The 8,438-nt window shown below is 36.7% G+C and overlaps 1 long non-coding RNA gene across 9 annotated transcripts in view; it reads left to right on the top strand.

The window, feature by feature from the left end:
* Positions 1–140: 140 nt before the first annotated feature.
* LOC106145272 (uncharacterized) overlaps positions 141–8,438 on the top strand; it is a 94,038-nt gene continuing 85,740 nt past the window's right edge. For 5 of the 9 annotated variants that reach the window (XR_005732952.2, XR_001230127.4, XR_013424939.1 and 2 more), the window contains exons 1-4: positions 142–443; positions 680–879; positions 3,525–3,587; positions 5,727–5,840. This is a non-coding gene — a long non-coding RNA (uncharacterized LOC106145272). Of the gene's footprint in view, positions 444–679; positions 880–3,524; positions 3,588–5,726; positions 5,841–7,915; positions 8,266–8,438 lie in introns of those variants that run through there. The other 4 variants (XR_013424941.1, XR_013424942.1, XR_013424940.1 and 1 more) reach the window with 3 other exon arrangements.

The following is an 8,438-nucleotide window of genomic DNA, read 5'->3' as shown; positions in this document are numbered from 1 at the left end:
CACTGTGGCTTCGACGGGGGAGGATGGAGTATGGCTGGAGAAAGAGGCCGCTTCGGATCTGGGACAAAAGTTCTTTGAACAATGAACAACCTGGGGAGGGCGGCACGGTACACTGTCTTTTTACGAGAAAAGTGGTAAGCTTTCGCTCCGTTGATAGATAAAGGGAGCGTGGAGCGGGGTTGACGTTCCCCCCTCGGATCTTTGCACAGTGGATGCGCCTATGCTGAGCTTGCGCAGTCGGTGTCTCCTCAACTGTAGCCTTGGCCGTCTAGACCCCCTCCGTGTCGTCCCACGCTGCTCCCCTCCCCCACTGTCGCGAAGCTCCCGCCGGAACCAGCCACGTGCCGCCGGCCGGGCAGGGGGAAACCATTCTCAAGCTGCTTTCGGGCTTCGGAACCGTCCCCCTTCTCCGGTGGGGGTGCAGCCCATGGCCACAGTACCTGGTTGCCTACTTTTCTCATTTATTTTTTCTTTTTTGCTGATAATTGCTGACTTATTACAGATATTAAGGGAATAGTGAACTGCCTGGGTTTGAATAAGCATTTATGGAACTCTTGCATTAGGCTTGGTTCTAAGCATTTGCATTTATAATGTTTCATTTATATATCCATTTATAATAAATAAATATTTAAGGCACCCAACAATGCTGTAATGTGCTATTTCTATTCCTTCTTTGTAGGTGGGGACCCTTGGAAGAACTTGGTCCTTTTAAATGCTAAATAGTGGTCTGGGAAGTTTGAACTCATTCTTCCAACTCCACACACCTTAGCTACTCCCCGTAACTGCTTCTGCTGCTAAATTGACGCTGGAATATAGAAATCTAAGAGAAAGAACTTTGAAAACTCCTGGAAGTTACAAATACCTGTGTCCTGGTGTTCAGTAAGTCATTTATCAAGCTCCACCCCTAAGCCAGTCACTTCAAGGTGAGAAGTGGAGGCTGACAATCTGAGATGCTGCACTCTTATTCTGTCATTTAACAGTTCTTCCTACCTGCACATTCTCCCTCTCCATCCCCTCACCCTGCAAAAGAGGCCTTTTTGAAGCAAGAACCATTTGGAGCCACTAGCAGGGAAAAAAAATATATTTTTTTCTTCGATTTCTGAATCCCCAAATGTTCATACTTAAGGCTGCAATTTTTATAGACTTTAACCCAAGAGATTTAGAATAAGTCAGTCCAAGGTGGCTCTTGCTGCATTCTCCTTCCCCAAAGTTTGTAGCTTTAATGAGACCCCAGGTGACTGTTGCATTTGGTACAGGGACCACAGAAAGAAACACTGGCTTAGAGGTAAAAGTTAATTACATGGTATTGACTTCCTAAGTTTTTTTCTTACCAATTCCAAAGTCAACCTGGAAGATTCAAAGAATAGAATAAGTTAATTTAGTAAAAACTCATTATTTTTTTTTCCTCTGAGCTGACAAAGTAAAGTCTGAAGAAAACTTATTTCCTTCAGGAGACCTCCCTTCTTTCTTCCCAGTGAGGCTGTTCTCTGTATCCTTCCATGGAAGCATTATGCTTTACCAGCTCAGCACTTAGAATTATACAGTTGTCCACAACTTGACTAAGAATGACCAACCAGAACAGTATTTCATAAAAGCAGGAGCTAAGTCTGTCATATATAATTGTTTCTTAGTGCCTGTAACTTCCAGCAAGTCACACTTTGTTTCTGAATTGCTTTATCTGTAAAATGGAGAGTAATTTCTCACATGAATATTAGGAAGCTCATTAAAATTATTACAGAGTGTTTTTTAAACAAGTATATAAATATAAGAAATGGTTTTGATTGCTTTTAATAATAAGTAATAATAGCTATTATTATTGTTTGCATCATAGCACCTAACAACAAATCTTTTGGTTGGTTGAGGAACTTGCTATATTATTTATTATTTAAGCATTTTAGATGTGTAGAAGTACATTATTTTAACCTTAGAAATTGGGACTGGAGAAGAAGTGTGGAGAGTTGGCCATAAGATTTATGTTCCTAACCATCTATCATGGACCTTAGATTATCCGTATTAAAAGTAGATTCAGCTATTAAAATCCACCCACAAACTGCAAACATCATTTACCATATTTAAACTCATCTCTATCAGCCCTTTTTAAATAATGATTTTTAGACCATATGCAAAAGAAAACAGGCTGAAAGCAGAGATAATTCTTAGGATACATAGTTGAAGATTGTCCTTTCCTTAAAATATTTTCTATCATTCCTAATCTGTTCATAGTAATGTGTTATTTTTAATTTTGAAGCTGTTTACTTTGAAATTATTCAATAAAATGGTATATTAATAAGACTATTTAGAAACAGTGCTCTTTAGAAACTGATTGCTTCATCTTATGCTAAAAATTACACCCTGCTGACAACCACAACAGAAGTTTAATTTTTAGCTGGTAAAAAATAATTATTCATTAAGTTTATTTCTGCTCTAAGAAAATTTATATTCTTGGTATGAAATTCTATTTAGCAATTTTAAGGAAAAGGTAGAAAAGTATGTGACACACTATAGTAACAACAAACGAAACTGGACTCAAGTTGAATTCTGACTTCCATGTAAGCATGGTGCCTATTTTTATGCAGTACTACAAATTATAACTCAAAAATCTGATTAAGAACACTACAACAATGAAAGGTTATAGTTTATAGTGTTATTTGAATTATGCTTTTTTTTTTGTGGTGCTGAGGATTGAACCCAGGGTTTCACACGTGCGAGGCGAGCGCACTACCGCTGAGCCACAACCCCAGCCCTGAACTATGCTTTTTTGTAAGATTCCAAATTACTTATGATATTAAAAATGTATTTTGAACCATAGCTTATTTGCTAACTTACTCAGTTACATTACACCTTTCAAGACATTCCTGTTAGGTCACAGGCAAAGCATTAATCAATCAGCTAACAGGAATGTCCTGTGACCTTCAATACACATTCTCACTTTGATCTTCCTACCTATTTTCCCAAATTTTCTACTAAATTTCTACACCCACACTGTTGAAAATATCAACTTGTGTCTCCTTAACATCTTATGTATGTATTTTAATTCTTCTTTCCTATCTCAATATTTTTTAACTCCTTTCAAATCTGATCATCACTCCTCTCTACTTACTACCAGAACTATACAGATGGAATTAGAGTACGTATGTTGTGGCCATGAGATATAAAGTAAGGATGAGGACAGTGGAAAATGATGAAAGAGACCTAGGTCCTTGATGACCTCATTTCTCATTTTTAGTTGTAACATACCTGGATCTCTTATCTCTGGACTTCTGGTTATATGAGAGAAAAAAGAAGAAGAAACAAACAAACAAAAATTCAGTTAAACCACTGTATAGGTTTTTATATGCAGCTGAAAACAATCCTAATTCATGTGAACTATAAAGTAGATGTTAATTCATAAATATCAGGGGTTTCTGGCCATTTCTACTAATAAACTATAGGTATTTGTTGGAAGATAATTCTTCATAGATTTCTGAATATCTTGAAGTTGAAAGTACTGACTGCCTTTTGTTCTAAACCTTTTTTTTTCATAGATGACTGTACATTGAACAACTTTAGAAGCTAGAGAAAATGACTTTCCTTGGAAAAAAGAGCAGGTATGCTTAGTATTCATTACTGAAAAGTCAGGTTCTCTAAATTTAGGGGTCCTTTCCTATAATAGAATCCAACCTAAATATATGTATTATGTGGCCCTCTTCATTTAGTAATGAGAGTATATAGGGCAGTGGTAGAAAAAAATATTAACTGATACTACTAGTCACTGCTATTGCTCTGAGTAATAAATCATGATATCTGTGTCTGATACTTGAATGATGACATTGTGGTTGGAACTACTTTCAAACTCTTTGTTTCTTGGAAGTTTTTGGTTATGGAGATAGGCAGAGACATGGCTATTTGGAAAAGGAAAGATGAAGGCTTTGTTAGCCAACTAACAGAATTTGAGGAAGGGCTGTATGAACTAGTAGTAAACACATTGACCAGATTGTATAGTCAGTTAGAAAATAAATGGTCCTTCTCTACAGTATTGCCTGTTAATGAGAAATTAGGGAGGGGGTTGAGGCAAAAACCAGGAAATAGCTTTAGAGGCTGTCCTGATTGTTTTAACTTTCCTCACCATGTAGAGAGTGTCAGCCTTGTTCCCTCAGACTTGCTCCTGTTGACCCAATTAGGGACCCCCAAATCTTAACCAGCATTTTCTTTCTAGGGATACCCTATTTGCATTTAGGACTATATGTGGAAGTGACACATTGGTTTTTCTACTTCCAATATCATAGTGATTGAACCTTTGGTGTGGTCATAAGAGATTATCAAGTGTATAAGGCAGCTGGAGTAGATCACATAGCCCTTACACAACTGTGGAGAGCTTCTGAAAGAGGGTGTTATGGTTTGGATGTGATGTGTCTCCCACAAGCCCACATGTGAAACAATGCAAGAAGAGTCAGGAGAAATAATTGGGTTGTGAGAGTCTTAACCCAATCGGTGAGTTAATCATTTGATAATGGTAACTGAAGTGGTAGGGTATGGCTGGAGGAGTTTGGAATTAGGGTATGGCTTTGGTATGTATATAAATCTATAAATCAATCTATCTATCTATACACACACACACACACACACACACACACACACACATATTTGTATATGGAAAGTGGAGTCTCTCTCTCTGCCTCCTGGTCACCATGATGTGAGCTGCTTTCCTCTGCCACCTGCTTCTACCATAATGTTCAGCCTCACCTTGAGCCCTGAGGAATGGAACCAGACTTCTATGGACTAAAACCTCCTTCAAATAAACTCTTCTTCCTCTATAGTTATTCTGGTAAGATCCTTTAGTCAAAGCAATGAAAAAACTGACTAAGATGGAGGGCCGCTTCAGTTACTTGGAGAAACTGTCCAAAGGAATATCTAACTCATGTATGTTCACTTGGTAATTAGTCCTAATGATGGGAGTCAGTTAGGTAGAAAAGGTGATAAGAATTTGGGCTAGGGTTGTGGCTCAGTGGTAGAGTGCTTGCCTAGCATGTTTAAGTACTGTGTTTGAACCTTAGCACCACATTAAAAAAAAAAAAAGAATTTGTCCCTGAGTTTAGCACAGCTTAAGTGATCAGAGACATCGCTTGAACTTTAGAATACAGTCAGATCTGCCTTAACTCAATGACCAATTTATCTTAGTTGATAAAATGGAACTAGAAGGCAGATTCCTAAGGATCTCTAATACATCCAGCTGTAAATAGAAAGCATAAATAAGAGCCATAAAGAGGAAGCCTCCAGCTTTCTTAAGTACAATGTGATGGTTTATTGGATTTTAGAAGTTTGAAGGTCATCATTGAGGTCAACATTACAGATTAGCCTTATCCTGCTGCTTAGATGTTTTTGAGGTGCAGTAACCAAATGCTATATAAGACAGATGGAATAAAGCCTCTGTTAGATTCATCAGAATGGTTAAATGGAGTCACATATTCAAGTGAACATTTAAGTTCTGCCAAGAACATTTAGGAGTGGATTGTTACAAGAGTCATATCTATCTTGGCCTTGAGAATTCCTGCACGTTCTTGCTACAAATGCCAGATTGCAAGCCTTATCTATCTCCTGAGACTGAGCAGCATCTTTAGCTAAACACATAGACAACTAAGTAGGTCAAGGTGCCCATGCCACACGCTATTGTGTAACCACTCACTATTGGGGTAAGGGAGACTGACTTGTTTGCTGCTTGCTCTACAAGTTTTTGTCCTTGGTTCTAGGTTTCTTTTTCACAGTGCAACCCACCAATCATGCAAGCATCATCTGAGTCCATGGGATATGAGGACAAAAGAAACTGATGAAAATATACAGATGCTTACGCTGTTTGTTATGCTGTAAGTAATAAAGTACTTGGTCTCTGACCCAGGATACTAGTGACTTCTGCCAGCAACCATGAATCTACAGCAGTTTAACTTATTAACTTGCAAGAAGGATGAAATTTTAAATGCTTCAAAGTTCATTACAGTATATAACATCAAAGCCTTATTAGCAAGGAGAAATTTTCCTCTATAACATGACCCCACAGATAATTGATATTCAATTTTGTGTGAATCCTAGATTCTTATTTCAGACCATAGGTGGGAAAAATGAGAACATTCCTTGGAAACTGCACATACACTTTGGAAAGGTTTAATTGGAAAACTATTGAATTTGTAGTTAACAAATTTAAATGCTGTAATCTGTTGTTCTTATATTAATGTGCAAATGTTGTAGTATTAATTGAAAGGACTTGAACACAATCACAAATGGTTGGTGATTCATCTTTTTCATATGAACATGGACAGGAAATGCTAATAGTTCAGGATAGCTATTACTCCGCAGTAGTGGAGGTTAGATTGTGCTAAGTGATCTTTTGCTATTGCCTTCTTTTTCTCTTTTTAAATTGAACTTGTTTTCCTTATCCAAAATTTTCACTACTGTGTGCCAAGAGATTACTGTATCCTCCTTAAGATAATAATAACTTCCATCTGGGTTTGTACAACCAAAGAGACTGCATTTTTTTTTTTTTTTAATGCTACTAACTCTTGTTTTCTGAAATCAAGTTTTCACATTTTCTAGGGCATTGACCTTTTCACAATGAACTCTGGCCTGATTTGAGCTGGGTAGCAATTCTTCTTCACTGGATGTTTGGTATAATGACCTGGGGTCATTGGGATTGGCCACCTTGCTTTGTGGGAATAGTTTGACATTAGTTGTATATGTAATTGATATAATAATAATAATAAACAACAAATGTGTTTACATTTGTTGGTAAGTTAGAAAACTTTTTTCCAGACAAAACGTTAAAAAAAGACAGGACATTGAGTCTTGTTTACTCCCCTATTAGTTGCTTTATAGTTTGCTTTTATTCTGTGTAAAGGCCTTTTTATTCATAATAGTAGCTTAAGTCAAACACATTTTCATTTCTTCTTAATAAATTTCACCTAGTTGCTTAAAAATATGACATAAATAATATTTAAATTTATATAGAATTTTCCTAACTCCTCTGATGTAATTCTGTCATCCTCTGTCATCTTTAACTTAAAGCTTACCCCTCTATTTTTACTTGTATTTGTTCACATACAAATATCTCCTTTTACAAAACTATTAGGCAAGTGTATTAGTTTTCTAGTGTTGCCACAACAAAATACCATGGTTTGAGAAACTTAAATAACAGAAATTTATTGGCTAAAAGTCCAAGATTAAAGTGTTGATAGGGTTAGTTTCTTCTGAGGTCTCTCTTAGGCTTGCAGATAGACCCTTTCTCACTGTGTCCTCACATGATCATTTCTCTGTGTTGTCTATTGTCTCTTACCAATGCCATTTTAATATAACTTCCTATTTAAAGTACCTGTCACCAAATTCAATCATGTTCTATAGTATTGGATATTAAGGCTAAATATATGAGTTTTGAGGGAGAATAATTCAGCCCATAATAGTAGGGAAACTTGTTTGTCTGGATTGTGGATAACTGATGTGAGTATACACAAGTAAGTATGTCCCAGGATTAATCCAAACTTTCTGACATCAAAATGACCCTACTTATGCTATAATTACTTTATGAAATGTATCAAAATACCTTCCCATAAAACTTTCTAGGCAAGATTATTGCCTGGAAAGTATTCTTGGTGGCCAATTCTGGTTATCATAAGCATAAAATGAATGCATTTGAAGGGAATTGGTGGGAAAGAATTGGTGGGAAAGCCAGAGTAATAGGCCTGGGAAATTGACAGGAATCAACTGATGTAAGATGAATAGAACCATTGTTGAACGTCTTCATGTAAGAAACCTGGTTATGATGTCATTTCTACAGTAGACATCATCTACCATTGTTACTACCATCATCCTCAGTTCCAGATCCTATAATGAGCTTCAGCCATCAATTGTCAAGATAAATTCTAAATTTTCTTCTCTGTGTCATTTACTTCAGGATAAAAGTACTGAACAGGAGCATCCAATAAACAGCTTTTAGGTTATATCCAGCTGCCAAGAATCACAGGGAGAAAGTGCCTCATCTTTTTGGTGGGAGATGAGACAATGGCTCGCATCTAAATGCATCAATGGCAGACTGCCCAAACACAAGAGGGTTGTGATGCTGGAAAGTTAAATAACATCCAGCCTCTGGATTCATATGGCTAATTTTGATCAATTCTCATGATCTTGTTATTAGACTCAAAGACTCATCTTTTTCTAAAATAACGTGAAAAGTATAATTCCTATCATAAAATTTTCAACAACAAAAAAATTCTTGGATGAAATAAAGAAAACTTACTGATATCAGATTCAGTTTAGGTCATTGTGAAGGTTAATTTTATGTTTCAACTTGACAGGGCCACTGTGCCAAAACATGTAGTAAAACATTGTTCTGGATGTTTCTGTGTGATTGTCACTTTTAGGTGTCATTTGGTCTGGGCCTGAGGTACCCAGATATTGGGTATAAACATATACAAGCA

Source organism: Ictidomys tridecemlineatus, chromosome 8 (genome assembly GCF_052094955.1).
Source record: "Ictidomys tridecemlineatus isolate mIctTri1 chromosome 8, mIctTri1.hap1, whole genome shotgun sequence".
Classification (NCBI taxonomy): Eukaryota; Metazoa; Chordata; class Mammalia; order Rodentia; family Sciuridae; genus Ictidomys; species Ictidomys tridecemlineatus.
Note: the sequence above shows the minus strand (reverse complement) of the source record. Positions and strands in the feature narration are given on the sequence as shown.